General features: G+C 36.8%; 1 pseudogene; it reads left to right on the forward strand.

Annotated features, from left to right (window-relative positions):
• Positions 1-6,863: 6,863 nt before the first annotated feature.
• LOC127854525 (glutamine amidotransferase-like class 1 domain-containing protein 3, mitochondrial) lies at positions 6,864-15,775 on the forward strand (annotated as a pseudogene).
• Positions 15,776-16,131: the final 356 nt, after the last annotated feature.

Here is a 16,131-nt window from a genome sequence, read left to right on the forward strand (position 1 = left end):
ATTCTAGTAATACTCCATATGCATGATCCAGTGCACATGTTGGTCACTGGAGTTACATTATCTTGTAATTGTCTAATTACTCTGTTTAAATCATGCCCCTGGGATCAAACTGGTCACGCCAAGGTGTCACATGATTTATATAGACATATATAGTAAATCTCTTAAAAATGCTTATGTGTAACCGCAAGTGTCAGGAAGTTAATGATTAGTTAGTAACATAGTGTGGATGTCCTGTACACTGTTTGTTCAAGTATTCAGGGGGATTAATATGTCAAAATCGACCCTACCCTGGAAGTTACTTGTTTTCCTTATTTATGTAAAAAAAACTATTCTCCTTTGAAACTGCAATGCCGAGAGGTGTAGTATTTTGCATATTTTGGTTTTCCTCTACCAAGTTTGTTCATATTATGGGCCTTTTGTATCGATGGTATATTCCGTGCTCCCCTTACGATTGACTAGCCCAGGTCGGACTCTAAAAGTCGTGGGGATGGACTTTACAGATAATGCTTTATTGTTACTGGGCAAAAATGTGTGTCTATGTTTCGTTTGGACATGCTGAGAGTAAACAGCGTTTCCCTAAACTGTTCAGTGTTACACACAAAAACGCCATGTGGTTGCCGATGATCCAGGAATTACCGGTTACGCTCAAATCAGAATACGAATGTATTCATTCGGGTCTGCTGGCGTTATGTTAAGATCATTTAAGGTGAAAAGGTGGGTTTAACAACTATGCCGAACAAGTATTATCAAAAGCGAACACGTTTCCTGTCGGCAATAAGATTAATAAAAGTAACAAAAAACCTCTGCATATTAATGCTTGTTTTCATCAATACTAGTCTTTTTGATAGGACTGTCGGACCCTCCGATAAGATTTCTAAGTCATGTTCGTGCTCATTAATTTATTTGCATTTGAGGTGGCTAAGAATCGGTTGGAATAATATGTGAGACATACCCGGTGAGTCAGCATACTGTAGTTTCTTTGATCTCGTCGAATTTACAGAGATTTTCCAACACCGACACAAATTAAAAAAGAATCAGTATATCTGCTGAGTATCTTTTTAAAACTATCATTCCTCGTTTAAAAGCTTCAACGGTTAATAAATAGATAATGTTTGAAAATATTAATTATTAGACTTAAAATTCGGATAAGCGCGATTTACATGTTGCTAAGTTTTGAGATCACCTTGTACATTATCCTGTGTGATTGCTTCGAATGTTGTTAAGTGATCATGTGTATTGCCCGATCTGTCCTCCCCTACATTATAGATTAAATAAGTTAAACTCTCCAATCATATTCGTAATTCTAACACAGCATGTTAAAATATCTTATGGGGAAATGAAATAAAGTTCATCTATAATCGAACATGATTGACAAATGATATGTGTTTTTGTATTTAATCGTGACTACTTTTAGATCACCTTAGCACTGTGTTGTCTTTCCGTCCGTCCGTCCAATGTCGCGCATTATTCTGACAAGAACAGTCGATAGACCAGTATAATGAAATAACTTTGTAGATCATCAGCTTTAAAATGTTGCATCTTGCCGAATTAGGCTATCATTATTATCTACAGCGTTATTGCTGCCTTTTTTTTAACTTTCGTAAGGCAAATCTATTGTTACTTGTTAGATGGAAACGGATAATTCTTGAGTACGGTTTATTGAGACTTGTGTACATTCAAACAGGTATAACTGCTAACGTGATTAAACCGAATAAAACTAATGATCGAGATTTGAAGTTATTAAATGTGTGTTTATTTGTATATAGTAAATGCATAAGGTTTTGAGAAGACCAGTGAAAACGCGACTTTGTTTATGTGAATACTATTTAATGAAAAGCACATTTTGTTTACAGTCGTTTGCATATTGTATGAAAATAAAATATCGTTTGTATATACGTATGCAGTAAACACAAAAATCATGCAAACAGAAAACAAATTGTTTACAAATAAAAAGCAAGAACAGTTATTTGTATTCATATCATGAGTCATATAGTTTGCGTCACTTTCAGTTAAATTATACGATAGATCTGAAAAATGAAATTAAAGAAGTAAACATTTCAATTTTCACGTTCCCGAAATTATTTGGGTGTATTTCTTTATGTTGCGTTATGTTTTGTTCATGGTTGTTTTGCGTAATTTATGACGCGCATCGCAAATAGTAACTCATTTAAATGTGAGATCATTTTTCCACGCTTGAACAATTTGTACGTTTTTTTAAATGCAATACATTTGACTGCAATCATTGTGCAACCATGCATGATCAACATAGAAAGTACTTTAATGCATTGCATAGACAGTTATAGAAGCCGGCGGTTTGCTTAGTCACTTTCAAGTCGGATATTGACAAGGAGAAATTATGTTACCCGTACTGTCTTTCACATCCAAATGTCAGTGGGATTGGATCGATATTGAATGACGCCCACAGCATCGGTATTCAGTGACGCCCGTCGCAGTGATTTTAAATAACGCCAATTTCATCGATCTTTAATGACCAACCATTGCATCGATATTTAATGACCCACCATGGCATCGTTATTTAATTAATTGCCATTGTATTGATATTTCATGACCCAGCATTGCATCGATATTTAATGCCCAACGATTAGATTGATATGTAATGACCCACAATTGCATTGATATTTAATGACCCAATTGTATCGATATTTAATGATTCCCATATCATCTTTGCTTTGTAAGATGTATCTAAACGTTGCAATACTTCATACTATTATACAAAGTAATTGTTGTCCTTTTCTTTTAAATGATACAGATTCATTTTGTTCCATGACTGCCTATTTTTTGTTCTAGCCTTTGCTTTCGAAGTTGCTGCAGCACGCACACTGTCAACCGTTTCGAGTGTCTGTTCCCGATCTGGACATCACAATACGGATCCAACGACTGATTGTATCTCTGGATACTGATTTAAATGGTTTTATATAGCTTATAAGTAAACTGTCATCACTATTATTCCTTATTTGTTTTGTCCTTTTTAAATATTCTTTCAAAACAGTAACAGCACACAGTCTCCTGTCTGGAGGAAATGAAGAACAATCATAACCAACCCGGCTTTGTTTTATCAAACTATTCAACTTCAACGAATAACAAAAACTGCATTTTCTTAAATGCTAAAAACTTAACACATGTAAAGTCTGTACCCGAGCTGCGTTGGTGAGAGCTAAAAGCATTACAAATTTCAGAGTCAAATCGTTAAATGTAATTCTCCGAACTGGATAGAGTTTTCGTAAATAATTCAATACTAATTTCCAAGATTTCTGTATTACGAGTAGATGGTGTTCTTAATTGTACACACCTTTCATGAATCTCACAAATGTTGGATGTGAACCGGCAGAAAAAGAATCAATTCTGATCTCGAAAGAAGAGAGAGCACCCCGGGCCGTATTTTAGGCACTATAACCAAGTCCTCGACCATATAGTTCAGTCAAAAACTCTATTACATCTTTTACAGAAACCGAACTTTGAGAGATCTGTTTTTTATCACAATATTGAAACCATCGCGATTTATAAGATTGATATTCGTGTTGTGTTGATTGTCTCCAAGAGGACATGATAATTGTGGTAGCTTCTTGAGAAAATCCTCGTTTTCTGTAGCTATTCCTGACACTTTGCATGCCATTAGAACGAGTTTTTTCTCCAGAGGATGATTCATATCATGATGCGTAAGAAAGAGTATCGTCCTCTTGGTAAAACCAATGCTCTTCTTACCAACAGACTCATCAAAATTGGAAAGCAGATTTGCGTTGGCCACAGCGGGGCTATCACAAGGGCTCTCGCACCATCGTGTTTGATCTTGCGAACGCATCTCGGCATCATACTGAAAGGTGGACACACATAACAGTATGAGAAATCAGCCCAGTTCAATGTAAATTAACTTAGCACTAGGATCTGGTTTCCATGCACAAAACACCTCATTCTTTGCATTTAACCTAGATGCAAAAAGGTCAATCACAGGTGAACCTATCTCTGCATAAATGTTCTTATATAAAGTATCATCTAGCTCCCACTCAGTGCGATCATTGAAAATTCTCGAAGAAGCGTCAGCATCATTTTGTTTGCCTGGAATGTGAGCACAAGAAATCCAAATGTTTTTCTTGATACAGAGAAACCAAATGTCTTGACTAATTTGATCACAAACCAAGGATTGAATACCACCCATATTTGTCACATAGCACACTGCTGTAGTGCTGTCTGTCAAAACTTTGACCTGCTAATCTATAAAGCAATGATTGTAATGAAAACAAAATAGCCAACATTTCTAACCCATTTATGTGTTTGGTTTTTTCCAAAATTTGTCCAACGTTCACCAATTTTGTCATCTTAACAGACAGCACCCCATCCAGATAAACTAGCATCAGTCAGAATACATATTTCTGGATTTCCTCTGACAATATGTATCCTTTTATCATAAATATTGTCACACCACCATTTAAGTTCTAAATTCAATTCGTCTGAAATGTTCATTTGTGCATCAAAATTGCCAAGCATTTGTCTCAAAGCTATCTGTTTAGCTCGTTCTAACTTTCTGTAATGAAGTTTACCATACTCAACGGCTAAAAAAAGGACACAATCAAGCCTATAACATGTGCAACTTGTCTAATGGTATCAACCTTTTTCCCCATACGTTTTTTGCATTCTTTTAGTTAGCTATTTTTCTTTTCATCTGGAAACACTACTAACATGTTATCTGAATCTATGCTGTTGCCAAGGTAACACATTTTTTGCGTAGGTAAGTGAACTGATTTTTTTATGATTTATCATAAATCCTAAGCTCTGCAACAATGAACAGGCTTTGGTAATTGAATTACAACATTCGGTTATAGAGTTAGCACCTAAAAGACTATCATCAATGAATCATATACATATTTCTGTATCTGTTATGAGCTTTGCATAAACTGGTTTGAGAAGTTTGGTAAATTTCATGGGAAGGCAAGACAACCCATTTGGACAACATATATGCTGATAAATTTTGTCATTCCAGACAAACCTGAGATATTTTCTATGTTCCTTGGCAACTGGCCCAGAAAAATATGCATGACAAAAATCAATACTGCACATATACATCACTTTTGTGATCAAAGTCAAAGCAATTTCGAACGTATCCATTTTAAAATGCCTGTAAGGGATATGCATATTTAGACGTTTCAAGTTCAATATCAATCCAAATTCTCCATTTTTCTTTTCACACAGGAAGATAGGTGAAATGAATTGATTTTCGTCAAATTCTTAATGTACTATAACATTTGAGCTAGCATTTCATTAACAATGCTCTAAAAAAAATTCAGTTTCTATAGCATTAAAAACCTGTGTAGTTATTTTTGATTGTTTAGGAGGTAAATCTTGTACAAAATCATTTTCGAGACCTTCTACCATTTGCAATATTGTTTGGTTAGATGTCAACTTTTCCCATTCAGTTAAACATGATTTTATTTGACCAGCAGAAAAAAGTACCTGACTATTTACTGTCTCGAGGGGTTCCTCATCACTCCGCAGACAGTTTTTTGTGTCAACGTCAGGTGCGCCTTGGAAAAAGCCACGTCCACGCATAGACCCTCGTGAGCGCATCCTGAACCGGCTGCGAAATCCTGCACGGCCACCACGGAAGCTGTTCCCTCGGAACGAGCCATTATGCATTTTGTTCCCAATTTTAGCCTCATCTTCAATGTCCTTAGCGGCTTTAGAGACGTCGTCTCCGAACAACTGGTCCGCAAAAGGAATTGAGTGGTTACATAGATGGTCATACTCGAAACGCATTCCAGGTTTAAGTAAATCTTTTCTAGTTAGATTTATCTGCCTGTTTGCATGTCCCATCAACGCTTAAGAGTCATTCAATTTGTCGATGACAAACGAAATGTTCTCTCCTTTTTCATGTAGAGTTTTCTCCAAAGTAGCAACCTCATTGAATACCTTTGCCGACACTGAAACCGATTCACCTTCGTCGTTTCAATGTTTTGTGACATTTTATCATTAATTCTAGGACTTGGTGACAACAAGTCCCAAACCAGTTGATTGCAACGAACTACTGTGAACCCTGAGCAATTTTCTGGCCTCGACAGTGCTGGATCTTTTAACATAGCATTATATTGTTTTCTTCGTCAATGCCTTTTCTAAAAAGGTCTGTAACAGTGGTCGCTAAATTTTCATCAATAGCTACGTCAGTTACCTTCTGACCTTTGAAACGCTTAGCAAAGGACAAAAACCTACTGTCGTCGACAGTTTTGTTGTTCTGATCGTCAGAAGGCCTTTTGCTACATGAAGGCTGATGAGTATCATCATACTCTTCGTTTTATTGTTCGTACTGCTCATATTCGCAGTGTTCGATTGCATCGAGACGTTTGACAAGTCCATCAACTTTGTCATCATTTTTCTTTATTTGCACTTTAATGTTTTTCAGAAATGTAATAATTTGTTCCGGTTCTGAATTGTCAGTTTTACTGTGTTTTGTTGACGACCGCGTCGTCTTCTGTATGTCTGACGTTTTAGGTTTGTCGGATGATTTATCGGACGATTTCTCCAATTTTTCCTTACCACTAGTGTCCGCCATTTCAAAATGGCTGAGAAAAAATCGCACCATGTGCGATTTGAAAAAACTCGAAGAACGTCTTTTCCGTAGGAAATGCGAATGCACACTGATGCGCATGCGCAAGCACAAATCTTATTTAACGAATACGAAAATCGTTTCGAGATAGAATAATAATCTAGGGCCATACTACATATTTTAGGTTCATTGGCGAGTGGCGCTCTGCTTATTTCCATCACTGAACTATTATGACAATAATTATCAGTTCCTTGCAATGGGTATTATTATTATGCCCAACTTCGAAGAAGAGGTGTGTATTGTTTTACACATGGCGGTTGGTCGGTCCGTCGGTCTACTAAATGGTTTCCGGATGATAACTCAAGTACAATAAGGCCTAGTTCAGGTAATTTCATAGGTACATTGATCATGACTGGCAGATGGCCCATATTGCCTTTCAGGTCACTAGGTCAAAGTTCAAGGTCACAGGGACTCGAAACGGTAAAATGTTTTCCGGATGATAACTCAAGAATGCTTAATCCTGGGATCAAGAACAGTTCATAGGGACATTGGCCATGAGTGACAGATAACCCCTATTGATTTTCAGTACTCTAGGTAAAAGGTCAAAGTCAAAGTGACTTGAAACAGTTAAATGGTTATGCCAATTATACTCTTACGTATTCACACAATGGCTGCCACTACAAAAGACAGCCCATTTGGGGGCACGCGTGTTTTACAAACAGCCCTTGTTAAATAAGTATCATCAAAACATCACCAATATTTTACACACCTTGCTCAAACGTTGCATACTGTTGAAATTCGAGTAAAATAACTGAAAGATTGCAGATGGTTGATTTACATGTATTTTAGAACAGTAAAGCGAACTGACAAGGACCCGTATTCAGCCACCAATTCTTAGACGGGAAAAAATTAAGACTAAGAATAACATCTATGATTGAACAGTTTGTTAATATATTTGTGGAATAAAATGATTTGTGAAAGAATATTCTTGAAAATGTTCAATGTTATAATGTTGTACGTGAAAGCCGTATATATGACTTTTGTTGTGTTTCGACTACTTACATTACTCATTATGTGCATTTTTAGATCAATTAGTTCTCTATTCAGCCATTAGATGTTCTTCGAATGAACACGCAAACGGAGACTATATTTTTTTAAGTATAAATCTGTTCGTCATGCTTATGTCTACGAATGCGCCTGTCAAAACGGGCGACACGGTACAAGTAGACTTATGACATTATTGACCTAGAAACACGTCCACATGGTACTAGTTCAATGAAGTATTTTATTAACTATGGAACGTGTTGACTATAGTGCAATTCACTGTTGACCAGGGGTAGGCGTACTCGTCTACGATTTGCTGTCATTTTTAGTGTGGTGGTCCATCTGAGCAGAGCTGCTGGCGATATTTGCCCCGGACACTAACCAGCTCCACACGATTAACCACACTAAAGGCGAGACGATGGGACCGAACAGGTGACGCAGTTGAATGCGTTGACAGCAGACTGTCTGCCGCATTGAAGTATCATATGGACCACGTCATGGCTATATTCGCATGCCGCGGCTAAAACTTTAATAAGATAAGTCCTGAGTATACTCTTTGCAAGATGCTGTAACTCCAGTGACCAACTTTGCACTGGATCATGCATGTGGAGTATTTTTAGAATGTGTCAATTGTTTCAGGAGGAGAAATCCATAGAAGAACCAAGTTGATGCACACATTGACTAACGAACACTTACAATATAGTACAATTAAGCTCCCCATGAGAACTAAGTGCTCAACTGAGCAAAAATTGTAAAGCAGATGTCCAGCTATTCAATGTCCGAGTCATGGCTTTACTCGCATGCCGCGGCTCATACTATACAACAATTAAGATTAGTCCTGAGTATATTTAAGAAAAAGGTCAAGCCTCAGTGTGTTAATTAAGATATGGTCGTTTGAGGTTTCCGGTTTGATGTCTTCTACTATATAATGCTGTATTGTATTTAATATGTTTTTGTTTTAATTCTTTGAAACCAACTTTTGTTTAACTTAAATGGGTGGGTTTTGTACTATGAAAAATCTACAGTAAAATCAACAGCACACCAACTCACGTGCTGAAGGAATATGCTGTTCATTTTAAGAACGTTCTTGTCGAGTCTTCAAGGATAGCACGAGGGAAAATCAGTCCGCTTTCGAACCTGTATGCGGCTGATTTCGACGCTGTCGTCTTTCCAGGGGGCTTCGGCGCGGCGAAGAATTTGTGAGTAAATCATGTGGTCGAAATGGGTGTGCGCTTCTGTGGGTAAACGCACGCTTACATAGTGCTTTTGTATATTAAATTAAATGCATTACGATAATTGTATATTAAGAAAGTCAAGTATGTATCTTTATGAAATCGTACAACACCCATAGAAACGTGCAGAATAATGAAATATATTTTTCTGTTCATTAAAATGGCATTTACTTGGTCAATCACAGGTGAACCCATCTGTGCACAAATGTTCTTATATAAAGTATCATCTAGCTCCCACTCAGTGCGATCATTGAAAATTCTCGAAGAAGCGTCAGCATCATTGTGTTTGCCTGGAATGTGAGCACAAGAAATCCAAATGTTTTTCTTGATACAGAGAAACCAAATATCTTGACTAATTTGATCACAAACCAAGGATTGAACACCACCTATATTTGTCACATAGCACACTGCTGTAGTACTGTCTGTCAAAACTTTGACCTGCTAATCTATAAAGAAATGATTGTAATGAAAAACAAAATAGCCAACATTTCTAACCCATTTATGTGTTTGTTTTTTTCCAAATGTGTCCAACGTTCAACAATTTTGTCATCTTAACAGACAGCACCCCATCCAGATAAACTAGCATCAGTCTGAATACATATTTCTGTATTTCCTCTGATAATATGTCTCCTTCGATCTTAAACAATGTCACACTACCACTTAATTTCTAAATTCAATTCGTCTGAAATGTTCATTTGTGCATCAAAATTGCCATGCATTTGTCTCAAAGCTATCGTTAAAGCTCGTTCTAACTTTCTGTAATGAAGTTTACCATACTCAACGGCTAAAAAAAGAGGACACAATCAAGCCTATAACATGTGCAACTTGTCTAATGGTATTAACCTTTTTCCCCATACGTTTTTTGCATTCTTTTAGTTATCTATTTTTCTTTTCATCTGGAAACACTACTAACATGTTATCTGAATCTATGCTGTTGCCAAGGTAACACATTTTTTGCGTAGGTATGTGAACTGATGTTTCATGATTTATCATAAATCCCAAGCTCTGCAACAATGATCAGGCTTTGGTGAATGAATTACAACATTCGGTTATGGAGTTAGCACCTAAAAGACTATCATCAATGAATCCTGTACATATTTCTGTATCTGTTATGAGCTTTGCATAAACTGGTTTGAGAAGTTTGGTAAATTTCATGGGAAGGCAAGATAACCCATGTGGACAACATGTATACTGATAAATTTTGTCATTCCAGACAAACCTGAGATATTTTCTATGTTCCTTGGCAACTGGCACAGAAAAATATGCATGACAAAGATCAATACTGCACATATACATCACTTTTGTGATCATAGTCAAAACAATTTCGAACGAATCCATTTTAAAATGCCTGTAAGGGATATGCATATTTAGACGTTTCAAGTTTAATATCAATCCAAATTCTCCATTTTTCTTTTCACACAGGAAGATAGGTGAAATGAATTGATCTTCGTCAAATTCTTAATGTACTATAACATTTGAGCTAGCATTTCATTAACAATGCTCTTAATTTTTTTCAGTTTCTATAGCATTAAAAACCTGTGTAGTTATTTTTGATTGTTTAGGAGGTAAATCTTGTACAAAATCATTTTCGAGACCTTCTACCATTTGCAATATTGTTCGGTCAGATGTCAACTTTTCCCATTCAGTTAAACATGATTTTATTTGACTAGCAGAAAAAAAGTACCTGACTATTTACTGTCTCGAGGGTTCCTCATCACTCCGCAGACAGTTTTTTGTGTCAACGTCAGGTGCGCCTTGGAAAAAGCCACGTCCACGCATAGACCCTCGTGAGCGCATCCTGAACCGGCTGCGAAATCCTGCACGGCCACCACGGAAGCTGTTCCCTCGGAACGAGCCATTATGCATTTTGTTCCCAATTTTAGCCTCATCTTCAATGTCCTTTAGAGACGTCGTCTCCGAACAACTGGTCCGTAAAAGGAATTGAGTGGTTACATAAAAGGTCATTCTCGAAACGCAGTTCAGGTTTAAGTAAATCTTTTCTAGTTAGATTTATCTGCCTGTTTGCATGTCCCATCAACGCTTAAGAGTCATTCAATTTGTCGATGACAAACGAAATGTTCTCTCCGTTTTCATGTAGAGTTTTCTCCAAAGTAGCAACCTCATTGACTACCTTTGCCAACACTGAAGGCGATTTCACCACCATCGTTTCAATGTTTTGAAACTTTTCATCATTAATTCTAGGACTTGGTGACAACAAGTCCCAAACCAGTTGATTGCAACGAACTACTGTGAACCCTGAGCAATTTTCTGGCCTCGACAGTGCTGGATCTTTTAACAAAGCATTATATTGTTCTTCGTCAATGCCTTTTCTAAAAAGGTCTGTAACAGTGTTCGCTAAATTTTCATCAATAGCTCCGTCAGTTACCTTCTGACCTTTGAAACGCTTAGAAAAGGACAAAATCCTACTGTCGTCGACAGTATTGTTGTTCTGATCGTCAGAAGGCCTTTTGCTACATGAAGGCTGATGAGTATCATCATACTCTTCGTTTTATTGTTCGTCCTGCTCATATTCGCAGTGTTCGATTGCATAGAGACGCTTGACAAGTCCATCAACTTTGTCATCATTTTTCTTTATTTGCACTTTAATGTTTTTCAGAAATGTAATAATTTGTTCCGGTTCTGAATTGTCAGTTTTACTGTGTTTTGTTGACGACCGCGTCGTCTTCTGTATGTCTGACGTTTAAGGTTTGTCGGATGATTTATCGGACGATTTCTCCAATTTTTCCTTACCACTAGTGTCCGCCATTTCAAAATGGCTGAGAAAAAATCGCACCATGTGCGATTTGAAAAAACTCGAAGAACGTCTTTTCCGTAGGAAATGCGAATGCACACTGATGCGCATGCGCAAGCACACATCTTATTTAACGAATACGAAAATCGTTTCGAGATAGAATTATAATCTAGGGCCATACTACATAATTTAGGCTCATTGGCGAGTGGCGCTCTGCTTATTTCCATCACTGAACTATTATGACAATAATTATCAGTTCCTTGCAATGGGTATTATTATTATGCCCAACTTCGAAGAAGAGGGGTGTATTGTTTTACACATGGCGGCTGGTCGGTCCGTCGGTCCGTCGGTCTACCAAATGGTTTCCGGATGATAACTCAAGAACAATAAGGCCTGGGTTCAGGAAATTTCATAGGTACATTGATCATGACTGGCAGATGACCCCATATTGCCTTTTAGGTCACTAGGTCAAAGTTCAAGGTCACAGGGACTCGAAACGGTAAAATGTTTTCCGGATGATAACTGACAGATAACCCCTATTAACTTTCAGTACTCTAGGTCAATGGTCAAAGTCACAGTGACTCGAAACAGTAAAATGATTTCCAGATGATAACTAAAAAATATTTAGGCCTGGGATCAGGAAAGTTCATAGGGACATTGGCCATGACTGACAGATACCCCTATTGAATTTTAGTACTCTAGGTCAAAGGTCAAAGTCAAAGTGACTTGAAACAGTAAAATGGTTATGCCAATTATACTCTTACGTATTCACACAATGGCTGCCACTACAAATGACAGCCCATTTGGGGGCACGCGTGTTTTACAAACAGCCCTTGTTAAATGTGTATCATCAAAACATCACCAATATTTAACACGCCTTGCTCAAACGTTGCATACTGTTAAAATTCGAGTAAAATAACTGAAAGATTGCAGATGGTTGACTTACATGTATTTTAGAACAGTAAAGCGAACTGACAAGGGCCCGTATTCAGCCACCAATTCTTAGACGGGAAAAAATAAGACTAAGAATAACATCTATGATTGAACAGTTTGTTAATATATTTGTGGAATAAAATGATTTGTGAAAGAATATTCTTGAAAATGTTCAATGTTATAATGTTGAACGTGAACGCCGTATATATGACTTTTGTTGTGTTTTGACTACTAACATAACTCAATATGTGCATTTTTGAGATCGATTAGTTTTTATTCAGCCATTAGATGTTCTTCGAATGAACACGCAAACGGAGACTATATTTTTTTAAGTATAAATATGTTCGTCATGCTTATGTCTACGAATGCGCCTGTCAAAACGGGCGACACGGTACAAGTTGACTTATGACATTATTGACCAAGAAACACGTCCACATGGTACTAGTTCAATGAAGTATTTTATTAACTATGGAACGTGTTGACTAGAGTGCAATTCACTGTTGACCAGGGGTAGGCGTACTCGTCAACGATTAATCCATAGAAGAACAAAGTTGATGCACACATTGACTAACGAACACTTACAATATAGTACAATTAAAGCTCCCCATGAGAACTAAGTGCTAATTTGAGCAAAAAATTGTAAAGCAGATGTCCAGCTATTCAATGTCCGCGTCATGGCTATATTCGCATGCCGCGGCTCATACTATACAACAATTAAGATTAGTCCTGAGTATATTTAAGAAAAAGGTCAAGCCTCAGTGTGTTAATTAAGATATGGTCGTTTGAGTTTGCGGTTTGATGCCCTCTAAGATATAATGCTGTATTGTATTTAATTTTTTTTTTAATCTTAGAAACCATTTTTGTTAAGCTTAAATGGGTGGGTTTTTGTACTATGAAAAATCTACAGCAAAATCAACAGCACTCTGATTCACGTGATGGAAGACTGTGGTGTTCATTTTAGGAACGTTCTTGTCGAGTCTGCAAGGATAGCACGAGAAAAAAATCAGTCCGCTTTCGAACCTGAAGACAGCTGATTTTTACGCTGTTTTCTTTCCATGCGGCTTCGGAGCGGCGAAGAATTTTTGAGAAAATCATGTGGTCGTAATTGGTGTGCGCTTCTGTGGGTTAAACAAACGCTTAAACAGTGCTGTTTTATTAAATTATATGCATTATGATAATTGTATATTAAGATAGTCAAGTATGTATCTCTATGAAATCGTAAAACACCCATAGAAACGTGCAGAATAATGAAATATATTTTTCTGTTCATTAAAACGGCATTTACTTGTTTTTACTATTACCACAGTCATCTCCTATGTCCATAAAAAGTGTTATTATTGAATACTACATTGAATTACATGTATATTGAACCACGTTGCGTATCTTCATAACATTTAGGTCGACATTTCGCCGTGGATGGAGCAAAAATGACAGTGCGCACGGATGTTGTAAGGGTCGTGAAAGACTTCCACGGCCATGGTAAACCAATCGGATAAGGATCGAGGAAACTACAGAAGCATCATTTAAAGGGTTTCGTGATCCGATAGGTGCAACTAAACTTATTAATTATGCCTTAAACTCACATGTAAATAAGTAAGTTTGGAAATATCATAATTGGCTTATGCCAATAATTTGGTAATAAAACAGCGCAATTCCAAATGTTTTTAAAACAATCCATGACGTCCGCTGTTTATTACGTCCCGACTGCTATAGAAATCGTATGGCTGATTGTAAATTGCTGTCCGTTTTTTTCATTGTTGTTTTGACAATTGTGATGCCACGTGTAAAATACTTTTTAATTATGGTTTTATTTACTGTATGAAGCGTTTAATGCGACCTATAACAAGTATTTGTTTAACACAAATAAGACTTTACATGTTAGGCTGTTGTTATTCTAAGTCGTCTTGTATGGCAAAATTATTTTATTATGGTATAACACATTCAACGCTATATTAACACTTTCATTCGTCTTGAGTAATTCTATAAATCATCTTTTACTTGAATTTATTCCTTGAATGTTATGTAAATGACGGCATCCATCATTGTTTTACATCGCTTCATATGGTAGCACCATTTCACATAAAGTTACATATTATAACCTGGATTTTCTAAACATCATCACCGATTTTACTCGTACAAATTGTGTCTTGATAAATGGCACATGTTATGTCTTTTCCTACAACACAGTATGTTTTTCCACAGGCTGTGTTGTATTTTCCCGGTGATCGCCGCCAAGATTATTCCAGGTTGCGAGGTCACCGTGGGGCAGGAACGGAGGACGGGGCCGATGGCCGTACGCGGGCACGGCTTAGGCCATCAAAGCGATGGGTGCCATACACGTGCCCAAGAACGTTACCGTATCTTTTTCGGCAACAGAATGATGTTGATAGTGGAATGGGTTCTGTTTTTCACGGATTTAACCGTTTTAGTATGTATTGCCTTGGCAATTAGTTCTTTTATACGAGAAAAGAGATTCTGTATTACTAGATGTTGTTGATCGAACAAAAACGAAAACACACCGAAAAAGAAAAACTTCAAAACTTTTTAAGCATTGTTGCGCTTTTTTGATAGTATGTTTCGTTGATCGCATCATTTGTAAATATTATTGTTATTTGTGTCGTTGGAAACGGCACATGTTCATGGCGAGTAAATTATTGCATTAATGTTTAAATAGTTGTTGAGATAAAACGATAATAGTTTGCATGCGTGTGACCTTAATATAATGATCGTGTTTTAATCTCTCAGCTTCAAGATAATGATTCTTGATATGAGTATTGTTCTGTGAAAATTGGGCAAAATTCATTTGCATGCTAATCAGGGACGACACTTTCCGCTTTAATAGTAATTTTCGTTCAAAGGAAGTCCCTTTATACCGAAAAATCTAGTTAAGGCGGAAAGTTTCTTCCCTGATTAGCCCGTGCGAACTGCACAGGCTTATCTGGGACGACACTTTACGCACATGCATTTTGCCCAGTTTTATCAGAACAAGACTCAATTTTGATATACTTGGAAAAATCACAATAACAACACCTACAAACATATTTTTGTATTTTTCTCGGTTAAGATTTATGGAGTATGTTTTTAGTTAGACATGCCCCGTTCATATTTAGCATTATTGCCTTTACTATGTGACATGAATCGCACACAGATGTGAAAAATAAAATTGTTACAACGCCAGCTTTTATGTACGAAACTAAATTTCATGAAGTCTTCGACGGTATTGGTAAAATGATAAACGGTGTTTTAAAACGTGTGAAGTAAGCTGTTATTTTATTGTATTGGATTATCTGTACTTGGAATGATACTAATATGAAAACACGATTAAATACTGTGAGCTTGTAAATCTTGTTTTTGGTGACAGTGGTTAGCATTCGCTTCAATCGTTTAAAATAGTGTGATTCAAAATAAATATAGAAAATCGGATAGAATAACAGTAAATGGATTGCACATCGTTGTACTTTAATTATTATTAGCATCGGATTAAAGTTGTCATAGAGGTTAGTGTGTCTTTTACTTTTTAAATTTTACTGGTGTGCGCATCCTGTTAAAGCTCAATAGTCATCAATCTAATGTGAAGCAGAGTTTCAGTTTCAATCGATATTTGTATTATCCAAATT

The sequence above is a fragment of the Dreissena polymorpha genome, chromosome 13 (assembly GCF_020536995.1).
Source record: "Dreissena polymorpha isolate Duluth1 chromosome 13, UMN_Dpol_1.0, whole genome shotgun sequence".
Classification (NCBI taxonomy): domain Eukaryota; kingdom Metazoa; phylum Mollusca; class Bivalvia; order Myida; family Dreissenidae; genus Dreissena; species Dreissena polymorpha.